General features: G+C 34.4%; 1 long non-coding RNA gene across 1 annotated transcript in view; it reads right to left on the bottom strand.

Moving 5' to 3' along the window:
* The window catches only part of LOC141277889 (uncharacterized), a 110,638-nt gene that overhangs the window by 14,421 nt on the left and 81,406 nt on the right, over nucleotides 1-14,811 (bottom strand). The window contains exon 2 of the long non-coding RNA XR_012329761.1: nucleotides 4,788-4,915. This is a non-coding gene — a long non-coding RNA (uncharacterized lncRNA). The remainder of the gene's footprint in view (nucleotides 1-4,787; nucleotides 4,916-14,811) is intronic.

The raw sequence follows: 14,811 nt of genomic DNA, 5'->3' as shown, positions 1-14,811 counted from the left end.
AATAAGACATATATACTTGGTCTCTGTCCCTGTTTCTGGCACAGAGTTCCTAAAACCCTTGGAATTTCCTGAGTGTTGAGAGTGATAAAGTTGTCTATTGTTATGTTAACAAGGTGACTTTTGGAAAGCACCTAAGGATGGAGGATGTGATTAGAGCCTAATTAATGCCTACAAGGAGCCAATCAATCTAGGCAGATAGAACTCAAATGTACAAGACACTTAGAGAAAATTAAGGGCCAACTGTGTGACAAGAATGATTTGTAGAGACTTTCCAAAAGGGTAGGGAATCCAGACCATAAAAAAGGCAAACAGAGAAAATAAGACATGAGTTATTAGCTGAAATATAAATTGAATTAGGTTTGAAATTTGAGTAGTATCTATACAAATAGGGGTTGAGAGAAAATAGTGCAGAAAAGTTAGAAATGAGGAGGAGGAGGAGAAGGAGGAGGACAGAGACAGAGAAAACTGAATAGACCCTTCTGGTTAAAATTAAGTTTTGACTATTGGGGAATGACAGACAATATTCTGGATAGGGAGCTTGAGACATGTTTTAAGTCAAATAGTAGCAGTTGGATTTTATCTGGTAGGTGAAGTCCTTCCAAATCCTTACAGAAGATGTCTAGCTGTAGCGAACAGAATATCCTAGAGAGATGAAAGGGTGGAGATCAGATTAGCTCAGTGGCTACAACAGGAATCTAGGAAGGAAAGCATTAATACAGGCCTGGTCTTTAGTGGAAGAACTGCAGATTCCCCCAAAAGACCATGGAAACTCTGGTGATAAAGCAAAGCTAAGTTTATTGCTGACTCTGATATGAGACCACTCCCTTGACAGGATTCTTAGTCACTTCTTAGAGGAGGGAAGGAAAAGGGAGGCTGTTAATGAAGTTTTGGTTGAGGAGGTCATCTGAAAAAGGGGTATTTATCAGTAGTTGGGGAGTTGCTGATAGGGCCTGAATACAGTTTATGATATAATTAGTGTGGGATTGACAGACAAAGCCCAGTGAGGGCTAAAGTAGCCTTTGATGATCTTAGTTGAAAAAATGTATTGGCCTGAGGGCTCCTCAAAGTCCTCTATTATTTGGATAAATGGATTTGCGGGAGATTTCTGAAACAAAGTTATTTGCGCCTCTTCATCTACCTGGGTAAGAGTTTCCTGAAATAAGAAAGGCATATTAATACATGTTGTTGGATAGTGTATTATGTTAATGTTCACAGTAAAATACATAATTACAAATGGTTTTGACTCTCAGTGGTGGCAATGGTTAAATAAAGGAAAGGATTAAGAAATGATAAGATTTGGCAGCCAATTATATATAGGGTACAAAAAATAAAAGAACAATTCAGGATGATCTGAGGGTTGATATTTTGAAAACACTGATTGAACTGTGACGTTAAAATCATAATTTAGAGGTAAAAGCGTTCACAATAAACACTGCAGACAGATGCTGTCGACAAATATTTAGTTTAGGTAATTATTAAACATTCATAATTCAATGTATATTCACTAACATAATTATAATACATTATAGTCACTTCAAATTATTTTGGAAATGAAGCAGGTATCTACGATGAAATAAAAATAAATGATTGTGATGCATTAAAATTCAAGTTAATTATATTGGTTATATGTTCATTGTAAGTGCTTGTATCCGTAATTACAAAGCAAAATCTCTTTTTTGAAGGCCTGGGTGACACTTTTTCTATACTAATTCATAAGACTCCTGTTTTGTATTAAATTAACTATATGCATGACTTACTCCTGTAGATTTTGTACTCCTTGGGGGTGCCAAAGAGAAACTGCAGTGGACAGAATTAAACAGGAAGAGCTTATTCAAGACTATGGCAATAAGGGATGGAGTTTGAATGCAAGTCCGCAGAAACAAAAGGCAGGAGGATTTTTAAGCACTGGTGAAAGCGTAAAGCGTGTACTAGAGACTGGTGCGGGGAAGTTGCTCTATGTGATTAGGCCATTTGTGTTTGCTAGTTGTCACTTACCAATGTTAGGCTCCTACCCTCCCAAAGAGACTGGGAAATAGGGGTGTGGTCTCTTTTGATGATGACATTTCCAAAAGATGGTTCCCATGTCCTTGAGAAGGGCATTTCTGGGTTATAAAAGTGAAAGAGGCTGGGAGAATATTTACATCTCAAAAGGACAGAGAAGGAATTTACAATTATAAGTTTTCTAAAGGAAATGCTCTAAGAAAAAGGAGGGCCTATAGACAAGAAGAAATCTGTCTCAAGTTTAGTCAAGCTGGGGGAACATTTAAGGACCTCTTGATCAAGGGCTGAAACATTTGTATCCACTTATTCCTCTTTACAAAGATAAATGCCTTGCACATACTTAGTGCACAGTAAGCATTTAATAGAACCACGAAATGTTAAAGATGGAAAAGAGCTTATGACACATCCAATCCAATCTCTTCATTATATATATTTTATATTATATATATAGCATAATATATATATAATATATAAATATACTTATATGAATTATAAATTACTACAAATAAATTATACATATCCTACAAAAAAAATGATGCAATCATTTCTAAGCAATGCCGCTGTGCTAAGAAAAGTCTGTTTCAGATATTTAAGAGTATTTTAAAAAATCAGAACATAGGCTTTGATCCTACTGGTTTTTCCTTAGATCTTGAAAGACTCAGTAGTTGCTAAAAGTATAAATCAGCTTGAAAGATAAACATCTTGAAGAGTCTGGCTCATCCCAGTGCTATCCCCAAGCTTACTGCACTTTATAACACAAAAATTCTTCCTTCTTTCTTAAATTCTGTCTTCTTTCAGAAAAGATATTTTCAGTCGGTTACATCTAAGATTAATCAATCTTTCCCTTTTAAGAATGGGGACATTGCAACAAGTTCTTTGAAAAAAGGAATATATAATATCCCTGGTTCCTTTTTCCAAATGGTACTTCCCCCAATCCGTGAATTCTAACCATTAAAATGTCTTGTCCTATGAACCTAACAATTGTGTGTTAAAAATTATTTCCAAATCTATACAAACCCTTCCGACCTATTCCGTTTATCAAGTATTTTTTAATGTGAAAAGATGTCAATATTATTTAAAAGACCAAATTTATGGCAGCCTTAAAAAAATTTTCCACCCTTATGATTTACATAAAAAATGACTCATGCAAACTACTCAAGTTTGCAATATTTGTAACACAAAGATTCTGTCAAAAAAACAGTTGGAAATAACATGCTTTTGCAATGTAATTGTTACTATTCACTAAAGCAGAAAAGGGAAATGTAGAGAGCTAAAAAGCTGACACCCTAGTCATTTAAAACTACAGGTTGTCTCAGGAATGACAATGGTTTTGAAATTCAGCTCAACCCATGCCGAGAAGTTGCTAGCTCTAGGTATTGGAGAATATTTAACACGTTAGTTGAATAAGTTTTTACTCTTTCTTTTTCTCCTCAGAACATTTCAACTAACCAAGGAAATCTTAGCCTTTTTATTTTAAACTGTATGAAATATTCAAATGGGCACTGGTCTTCTCTGCAGACAGCTTCTGGAATATGAATTTTTAATGAGGACATTTGTTTAAATGTGTATGATCAACAGAGCTGGAAAGACCACCAACGGTTTGGGGTTTTTTGCTAGGAAAAAAGGAAAAACAGAAAAACACATGCTAGATTTGCTGTGTGTAACTCTTAATAGACCCACATATTTGCTTATTTTTATTTTTTTAATTTTTAAAACAATTTCAGTCCAAAATTGGAAGTACCCTCATTGGTGTGTCTGACCTGAGTGATTCTTGTGCTCTGAGTGTTCTCTGTATGCACTGCTTGTCCCTGAAAAGTACTCTCTCCTGGACCAAGCTTTAAATAGGCTCCACTGAGCCGTTTCTTCAGGAGGTCTCGACGTTGGCCTGCAACCTGCTAGGCCAGAATAGCTCAGTTACAGCAAGAATTACATTAAGGCACTTTAGGGAGAATCCCCCACCCTTGATATCTGATCACCTTTGTTATGTCACCTACACATGGGCACTTGCCATCTACCTCTACAAGGATTAAATTATGAGCCATTGCAGCTGCTGACAAACACCCACTGAAAACAGTTCAGGGGGTAGATCAGGAATAAGGCTTTCTGTGCTCTGGGAAAAACTGGCAGAACAAGTCTTCAGATACTTAGATATTTTCAGGAGAAGATTTTATTAGCCCAATTCTTGCATCTGCTCATATCTAGAAAAGCACTAAAATCCTTCATGGTGACGTCTGCTCCTCATGACTAGCAGTAACCTTCATGAGACTAGCAGAAACCTCTGCAAAAAATATGTGCTTGATTGTATGTACTCCCCCTTCACCAAAATCACATATATACTGACCTTCCCGACCTGCCTCTTTGGAGCAGTTTTTCCGAGCTGTCTGTAATGCTGTCTCCCAGGTTATAGTCCTCATTTTGCCCCAAATAAAACTTAACTCACAACTCTCACGCTGAGCTTTTTTTTTTTTCAGTTGATAGTTATGTGATCAAATGTACCCCAGGTGATGTCTGATCACCCTGATGAGCCTTCAGCAAGAAACCTACTAGGTCAGTTCAGCAAGAATTCCCCTACCCTTGATTTCTCCTCTTAGTAATTTCCCATCCACTGATCCCCTCGCTCTGCTTCTTTGCTGTAAATCCCCACTTGTTCTTGTATTTGAAGTTGAGCCCAGTTCTATAGTGAAGTCTCTTTTCCCCTACTACAGTACTTCCTGAATGAAACCTGGTTTTGCCACTCTAACCACAGTCTGTCTGGTTTTCTCTAGCACCCCCACTGGCCCCATTACCTTGAGTGAAGCTGGCTCCTTTGATGCCCTGATTTATGTTGCAGCTGCCACACGGATCTTCACAAGCCAGAAGGTCTTAGTGGTTGGCCGCCAGCCCTCAGCACATCAGTTTCTGACTTTGTGGTCTTCTGATTGCACACAAGGGAAAGATCAATGTAGAATAGTGCCCTCTTTGTTTAACCTCCTCTTTCTGTGGCTCTTTTTCTTTTCTAAATTTGAGCTCACAGCTACTCAATGACCAGAGAGATAATACCTACCAACCACCACCCTCCCCAATAATTTACATTAGCCTGCATAATTTATCTTAGCCTGAACTGTATTTTAGACATCATCCAATTCACCTATCCAATCTACCACCAATGAGGAAACTGAGGCTCAAGACTCTGTATTTCTACTTAATGGCAAACTTAGTACTAGAGACCAACTCCCTCTAACTTCAATTCATGGTACTTTCTAGTAGAACACACTGTCTCATAAAATTGACATTTTCTAATGAGTTATACTCTTTTTTTGTTGTTGATATTTTATCTATTACCAGTGTACTGAACTGCCTTCAACAACATCACATTTCTCATGCCTGGTATTCCTTTTTCAGAGATGCTGAAATAGGAGGCATGTTATCAGACACTTGTGAGCTTAAGACCCGCTCTCCCACTTACATGTGACCTCTTACCCACTCCATTTGAAATATGTAAGAGAGAGATGGAAGATATTAATGGAATAGTATTTAATTATCATCACAAGTTATAAATGTGATATTGTAATATCCCTGCATGAGTTATAGAAATCTTTGAATTAATTGCTTTGTATGTTTGACTTCAGATCTCATCAAAACTACTTATAACACAAAATTTTTTAAAAACCCACCAATCTATATATTTTGGAGATGAGAGAGACCCTGAACAGCACAATTGGCTCCTTTGCTGATTGCTCCTAGGAAAATCAACCTCAAGTGATTGGATTTTTGAGTGTTGGAATTTGAAGCTAACAGAACAGGACACTGACAATTTCTGTAACACAAAAAAATGGCTCAGCATACTACTTATCAGATCAAAGACAATGCAAGTGGACTTTATCCTTGTTTTTTATACATACAATAGTTTTATACAGAACTGAATTTTGATCCATGACTAAGATGGGGTATTTTTGCATTTTGTAGTGACAGATTGTGTTATATGATGAAACTTTTGTTACCACTTTTTTTTTTCAGGAAAACCTGTCTTCAAATAACATTCAAAATGATTTGCATTGTTTTACAGATAACAAATGAGTAACTACTACCCTATGGAATTTATTTGAAAAGGAGAGTTTTTCTCTTATTGCAAGGGCTCTTACTTATTCCTTTTTATTCCCTTTTTATTTTTTTATTTTTTTGTATACATCTTCTTGCCTTCAGCTAGGAATCCTCCTTTGAAATACCATGGAAACAAGCAAATATGCCTCATTAAACTTTCCTTGCAGGAGAAAAATTGAAAGAATGTTTAAATTGTAGAGTAGATAAAAATAAAACACATTTTCTTTAGGAGTGATTAGACTGTGCTTTCAAATTCTTTAAGGAAAGGTATCAGAGTTGGCAGAAAAAAAAACAAAAGGACCAGGTGCTTTTATATTTGTGACAATTTAAAGAAAAGCTTATTGTATTTCTTGAATGAATACTGAAAATAAATATTCTCGATTATATTTCATATTTAGTACTAAATAACAGTTCAGATATATTGTGAAAGTACTATTTCTGATAATGCATACACATAATTATGAGTGACATTAGAGAACTTCTCAATTAACAAGCCATATTTGCATAATGCCTTTGGTTAAGGAGCAGGAATTAAGAGAAATAAAGCCTTATTTAATTTTGTTCTACAGTAACCCATGAGTTAGACAATGGACATGTTTTTTCGACAGATGAGACCAGAACCTGGTAGGGTCTTAAGCTGTTTCATACTGTAAATGAAGCTTCTAGTGAGTCAGGGGCTATTGAATTCTCTGGTCTTTTAATGGCCAAGTAATAAAGAAAATCGTTTTTTGTCTTACAGACATTTTTAGCTTCCCCCTCAAAACTGAAGCTAAAATTAACAAATTTATTTCATATGAAGGGTTGATACTATCATCACATAGCTTGGACCTTGGGAGTTGATGAAAAAGTTAGCTTTCAGTAGTGTTCACTTTATCTTTCCCTATCAGAATAAGTCTAATGAATGGATCTCAGAATGCACAAACATCACAGTTAGTTAGAATCTCCTCCTCTTTATTCTGCCAACTTTTATTGTGTATTCTTAACTAAGGCAGCAACTATTAGGAACATGTCCTGAATTAAACATCCCCTTTGTGAAAAAACTGAATGATGTTTTTTAAAGCACAATGGGAAGTGAAAGGAGTTATTGATTTTTGTTGAGTTAGTATTTTGTACATTGAAATCCACTTTAACAGCAGAAATCAATATATAACTCTTTCAAATCACTGTTTTGGAATTGTTACTGGTTTTTTGCTTTTTTTTTTCTTTTCTAAACCATGGATGTAATTCATTCAGTAACATGTTAATTTCCTATCCATCTGGATTGAAAGGTTTCTAGGTTAGTGATGTATTAATTGAGGTATCTAAAGGGTATCCTGAAACCTCCAACATATTAAGCAAACACAGTGCTTTGAGGTATAACATGACAGGCCCAAAATATGATTTGTGCACAGCAATTAATCTTCTAAATCTAGACAACACTGTTATGCTTCAGCAGTTGACGGCTATTTCCTGGCAACTGGGAATCTGAGTTTTATTCTATTTCTTCTAAAAAGAGCGTGAGGGAGGAGGGAGTCATTATTCGACTTCACCGAATTTAGGTATCAGATGACAACGGTCCCAGGCCACAAAGATTGCATCTGAGTCTCAATAACCTAAACTTCAACCTAGATTAAATCAAATAAGGTAATTGAAGGTGACTGATAATGCCTGGAATAAATAAGTCATTCCAATAATATTCAGATTTTTTCTTTCTCTTATCTAGTTTTCTTGTTTGCCTTGTCTAGTCATAGACTATATTCACTTGGGCTCTGAAATCCCTTTGCTTGGTTAGAGTGTTATAATGTTATAATAATGATATTAGATAGATTACATATATCATTATATATGATGAATATTTTTTCTTCCCTGATGATCAAATCCATATTGTTTTTTTTTCTTTTTTGTTTAAAATTCAGCAACAGAGTTCACTTCTTTTCAAGTCTTGATAACGGAAGAAAAAAATTTACTGACTCTGCTTGTTACTTATTTTAAACTTGTTGCACATTTTCGTCCTCAATTTTGCAGTCTAATGTCCATGAGAGAACAACAGTATTTTTTAAATTATTGTGTTGACATTGTAGATCTATGCTTTACCTTATGCATTTACTTACTTTCTTTCTTTTTTTCTTTCTGAAATCTGTAAATTTCACAAGAGGAAGAGACATTAGCAGTCTGCCAGGATTCCAAAAGAGGAAAAAAAAAATCTTCACACCTATGTGTGTATATCAAGGAAGTGTGACTTTATGTGGGGTTACTTGATCTACAAGTAGGAAGGTGGGCAGTTAGGTGATGAATAACATTGCTTCTATACTAATTTTGACATAACATTATTTACATAATTATCATCAGTTTTACAGAATTGTTCAGTTTCTTTCATTGGTCTTTCACTTTCCATATTTGTTCACTGAAACACATGCACATGCTGCTTGGGGAGTTTAGTCAATATCAATATTGACTAAAATATTATTATTGACTAAAGTATTATCAATATTTTACTGAGTTTATAAAAGAATCAATCTCTTTAATCCATTTTGATTCTGGATCTGAAGTAGTAGAATGACTTCCATAGGAAAAGAAGCATGAGGAACTAAGAAAGCTCAGAGAGAGCAAATAGAGGTCAGGAAAGGATTTATGAAGAAGGTGGTGCCCTAGCTAAGGGTAGAAGGAATTAGCCAAGCAAATAGGAAGAGAGAGACTGTGGGGTGAATGAAGGAATATATTAAGTAGAGGGAAACCGACTGGTACAAGGCAAAAAGGCATGAAAGATTACAACCTGGGAGAGGGTAGATGTTGGGGATTGATTATAGATGCAGTAGCAGGATTGACAGGGAAGACTGGAAAAGCAATTATAAGGAGTTTAGATTCACGGTACAACCTCTTCCTAGAAGTCCTATTCACTGCTTATCTGTCTGTCATATATTCACTCATATTTTAGCAATGGACTACACGGTCACGTCTTCTGCAGTTGTCTGGAGTTAAAATCCATCCTCTGAGTTCTGGTATTTTGGGGTTCATACTTCCAGTTTAATGTAATGGAAAAAAAATTTCACCCACAATATATTGAGTCTAACCTGTTATTGATTAAATGACTTGCCCTTGAGATCTTTTCATGTCTGTATATCTAGAACTACTTCACTCTTTAAAGCTCCTGCATAGCTTTCCATAATGTGGGTGCATTTACACAAAACTTCATTTACTTTGCATTTTTGCAAATGTTTATTTGAGACTTAATACTTTTTCTTTTCCTTGCATTTCCTTAGTAATTTGTTAGGTTTAAAATTATTTGGGGCATATTTATTACCTCGTCTGGTTTTTTGCTTTTATATATATTTACCCTATTTTGTATTGTCAACATTTTTATTAATGTATATATCTTTTACATATAATTAACCAATATAAACTTATTAATTTATATATTTACAATATTCTACCTCTGTTTTATATGTTGTAAATATTTTCTCCCATCTTGTTCCTTGTATTTTAATTCTTTTATGGCACATTTTATTTCAAAGCTGTTTATATTTTGATACTATCAAAAGCATCAGATTGATTAGGGATGACTAGGAATGAAAAAACTGTAGTTTTCCTTATGGATTTCAAGTTGTGGATATCCTATATTTTATTCATGATGATTTCATAGTTCTATTTTTTTCTTTAGTTTTACATTTACGTCTAACTGAAATTTCCCTAAAATAAACCATGAAATTAGATCTTTATCTCCCATCCATGATCAACTGTCTTAATACCCTTCATTGACTAGGCATTCTTCCTTAGTAATTTGTAATGCCATCATTTTCATATTCCAAATTGCCATATATGACTGCACCTACTTATGGATTACCTATTTTGGTCCAGTTGTATACTCGTCCATTTCTGTACAAATATTACATACTTCTATTACTATTAGTTTCATGATACATTTTCATATCTGATAGAGCAAGCATCACTGTACAGTTTTTCTTCTGTAAAATCTTCTTGGTTAGTTTTCTTGATATTACATATAAATTTTTGAGTTAGTTTTAACTCCATAAACTTTCTCTCTTCCCATGTATTCAGATATTTCATACCCTGTAGTCATATTATATAGGCATTTTTAATAAAGATCATGCACATTTCTTGATATGTTTATCCTTATGTATTTTATAATTTTGTTACTACTATTATATTTCTAATTGATTTTCTGGAACATAAAGAGCTATTGGTTATTTTATAGTGATCTCATATCCACTCACCTTATGGGATTCTCTTCGCAAATACTTTGATAGTGAATTTTCTATATGTATACAATCATAGTAATGCCAGTTTTATGTCTAACATTACCATTTAAAAATCTCATTTTCATGCTTTATAACACTTTGAGTAATTGTATGTATTATAGATAGTAACTACGTTGAAAACAGGCATCCTTTTCTTGTTCCTGACTATAATGTGAAAGCTATAGTTTCTGTTAAGAATCCTGTTTCCATAGGTTTCTGATAAGTATGTTTTGTTGTTGAATTTTTTGCTCCTCTCATTCTGCTGTATAGCTGAAGGCAAATATTTACACCCTTTAACCATTCTTCCTTAAATTAATGGGTACTTATTGGATGCTGGGATAAAAGGCCAGTTCCAGAGACTGAGGCTGATTTCTTTTATGGCTACTGTAGAAAGTTCAGGATGGTTTATAGTATATTAAAAGGTGGAAACTTCTGACTATTTTCAGCAGCTGATGCCATTAATACCTCCCTCTTTATAATGTGAAGCCCATTTAAGAGAGATGAGTTAATCGTTCAAAAGGTAGTGAACAGCCAGTATATTTTTAGACACTTTAACAGAAACTATGCTAAATGGGTTTTATTATATAGTGTAAAAAGGAAATAGGAAGGCCTCTATAATTGAAAAAAGAATCACTGAATTGTTTTTACTTCCAAATTCCTACTAGACACATTTATATAGCTCACTAAATGTAACATGGCCATAAATTTGAATTTTTTTACACCATTCAAGCTATCATTTGAATTCTAATCATTTTCTCCACAAACATGTTATCTGATATTCTTGAGTTGGATTCATTTTTGACAAATAATAAGAAAAATAATTGTGTATTTTACATCTAGTGTTAGAAGGGAAGAGGGAATGCATGTGGATCATTCCACTGCATGGAGAAATTCAGCTCTGCAGAAACTCTTTCTTTGGTTCCTGAGATGGTAGGAAGAAAGCCCAGAAAAGACTAATGCTAAAAGAGTGACAAAACTAACAATAGCAAAGCAAGGGCTTATGTAAGAAAAAGAAAAAAAATACTTTCAGAATTTCATTTAATGGCTAGAGTTGCTAGAGAATAAAATATCCAATTTTTGTGACACATGGCACAATGAAAACCCAGACTCCAGAGAAGCTGGAGCACACATTTTAGCTCATGGGCACCAGGAACTGGAGTAAGTGACCACCCCTGGTCAGGGGCCAGCACTCTGTTGAGAGAACATGCTTAAGAACTTATTTTTCGAAACCAACTGGTAAGTTAATAATATTTTAGATGAAATTTGACTTTAGAATTCTCCCAGAAAAATGAAGTGCGTGACTGGAAACAAAAGAAACCTGCTTTCTTAACTCCAAGAAACTATAAGTATTGTGTTTTCTACTCCAAGCATAAGTCTGACTGCTAAGAAAATAATTCAAAACAATGATTTTTCGTTGTTGTTGTTTTGGCCCAACATTAAATTAACATGACAAAATACTCTAGCAGAAAGGGCATGGAATTTTGATCTCATTTTCACGTAAGTTTGGCATAACAACTTGGATATTTTGTAATTACCTTTACTTCTGCCTTCAGTTTTTCTAAACTACAACATCCCTTAGGATGGCTACTATAAAAAAAAAAAAACAAAAAAAAACCCAGAAAATAACACCCCACTTACATCAATGGAGAGATAACACAGACAGAAAATCAACAAAGCAACAGTGGTCTTAAATGACACAATAGACCAGTTAGACTTAATAGACATCTACAGAACATTCCATCCAAAAACAGCGGAATACACATTCTTTTCAAGTGCACACAGAACTTTCTCCAGGATAGATCACATGCTAGGCCACAAAACAAGTGCTAATAAAATTAAGAGAATAGAAATTGTATCAAGCATTTTTTCCAACCACCATAGTATGAAACTAGAAATCAATTGCAGAAAGAAAAATGGGAAGAACAAAAACACGTGGAGACTAAACAATATGCTACTAAAACACCAATGGGTCAATGAAGAAATCAAAGAGGAAATCAGAAAATACCTTGAGACAAATGAAAATAGTAAAACATCTTTCCAAAATCTATCGAATGCAACTAAAGCAGTTCTAAGAGGGAAGTGTGTAGTGATATAGGCTACCTCACAAAACACCTCAAACAAATAACCTAACCTACCAACCAAAAGAATTAGAAAAAGAACAAAAAAGCCCAAAGTCATCAGAAAGAAGAAAATAATAAAGATCAGAGAGGAAATTTCAAAAATTGAGGGAAAAAAATAGAAAAGGTCAATGAAAATAAGAGCTAGTTTTTTTAAAAGATAAACAAAATTGATAAACTTTTAGTCAGGCTCATCAGAAAGAAAAGTGAGAGGATCCAAATAAACAATATGGAGGTTCCTCAAAAAACTAAATATAGAACTACCATATGATGCAGCAATTACACTCCTGGATATATATATATATATGAAAATAGGAAAAAACACTAATTCGATACATGCACCCCAATGTTTATAGAAGCACTATTTATTACAGCCAAGATATGGAAGCAACCCAAGTGTCCATCAACAGATGAAAGGATAAAGAAGATGCAGTATATAAATATATACACAGTGGAATATTATTCGACCATAAAAAATGAAATTCTGCCATTTGCAACAATGTGGATGAACTTAGAGAGTATTATGATTAGTGAAATAAGTCAGATAGAGAAAGACAAATATTGTTAGTTATTACTTATATGTGAAATCTAAAAGATAAAACAAATAAATGTATGAAATGAAACAGACTCACAGATGCAGAAAACAAACTAGGTTCCAGTGTGGCAAGGGAAGGAGGGAGGGGCAAGTTAGAGGTATGGGATAAAGAGATACAAACTATTATATATAAAATGGGTAAGGAACAAGGATAGATTATACAGTACAGGGAAATATAGCTATTATTTGTAATAACTTTAAATGGACTATAATCTATAAAAGTATTGAATCACTATGCTGTGCACCTGAAACTAATATAATACTGTAAATCAACTATAATTTAATAAATAAACAAACAAACAAATAAACAAGCAGAAAATAACAAGTGTTGGTGAGGATTTGGAAAAATTGGAATGTTTGCACACTGCTCATAGAACCATAAAATGATACAGCTGATGTGTATAAAACAGGATGGTGGTTCCTCAAAAAGTTAAACATAAAATTACCATATGATCCAGCAATTCCGTTTATGAGTATATATTCAAAATAATTAAAAACAAGGTCTCAAAGAGATATTTGCACACTCATGTTCATAATGCAATTATTCACAATAGCTAAAATGCGGAAGCAACACAAGTATCTATCGATGGATGACTGGATAAACAAAACACATTATAAACATACAGTGGAATATTATGCAGCCTTAAAGGGAAAGGAAATTCTGCAGTATGCTACATGGATGAATCTTGAGGACATTATGCTAGCTGAAATAAACCAGTCATAAAAAGATAAATATTGTATGTTTTCATTTACATGAGGTACTTGCGGTAGTCACATTCACAGAGACAGAAAGTAGAATCGTGGTTGTCAAGGGTTGGGGGGAGGAGAAACGGGAAGTTATTGCTTAATAAGTATAGAGTTTCAGTTTTACAAGATGAAAATAGTTATGGAGATGGATGGTGATGATGGTTGCACAAAATTCTGAATGTATTTAATACCACTGAACTGTGCATGTAAAAATGGTAAATTTTGTTATATTTATTATACCACAATAAAAACAAATCTAAAAAATTTTTACACTGCAGTGTGATTGATACTAAGATCAAGTTATTGGTGTTTGGAGAGCATATAAATAGGACATTTTAATCAAAAAGGAGGGGTAGGATGGGGTTGATCATAGGCCTTGGAGAATTCCAGAGAGAGGAGATGATGTCCTACACCCCACTGCAGGCTATGTCTGAGAAGGTTTCCCTTTGCTGTGTTTCTATGAAATACTATGTAACAATTGTTATTGCAGACTTCTGGAGGATGGTCAGTCAGAGAAGAATATGCTTCTAATCTTTATTTCATTGAGCAGAGATGTCTGCAACTTCAGAGAATAATGAAGTCACATCACATGTGACTTGCTTCATAGCCTTCATTGTGGGGGGGTTTCCTTCGAGAAAAGGAATAGCTGGAAGAAATCTTAGTGATCATTTAGTCTAACTCCCTCACTTTACAGAGGAAGGAATGAGCTCAGGAAAGTTAAATAACTTAGCTAAGGTCACAAGAACTATCTGACTTCTGGATGTGTAAGGCCAATCCTGTAGCCCTAGCCCTATACAGATTACACAGATATGACATACACAGCCCATTGACAGGCAGCAGGATGCTGCTTTTCATCACAAGCTCTTCTTGCAGATTATATCTGAGAGCAAATCTCGATGATATATGCAACTCTGCCATTGATATATCTGGGAATTATCAAATTAATGGTCAAGTCGAAAGTAAAATGTTGGTCTTGGTGGGGTAATGTTAAATAAGTGTAAGAGTTAAGTTACTGTGGTGAAAAATAAGGGTTCTC

This window comes from Tursiops truncatus, chromosome 2 (assembly GCF_011762595.2).
Source record: "Tursiops truncatus isolate mTurTru1 chromosome 2, mTurTru1.mat.Y, whole genome shotgun sequence".
Lineage (NCBI taxonomy): Eukaryota > Metazoa > Chordata > Mammalia > Artiodactyla > Delphinidae > Tursiops > Tursiops truncatus.
Note: the sequence above shows the minus strand (reverse complement) of the source record. Positions and strands in the feature narration are given on the sequence as shown.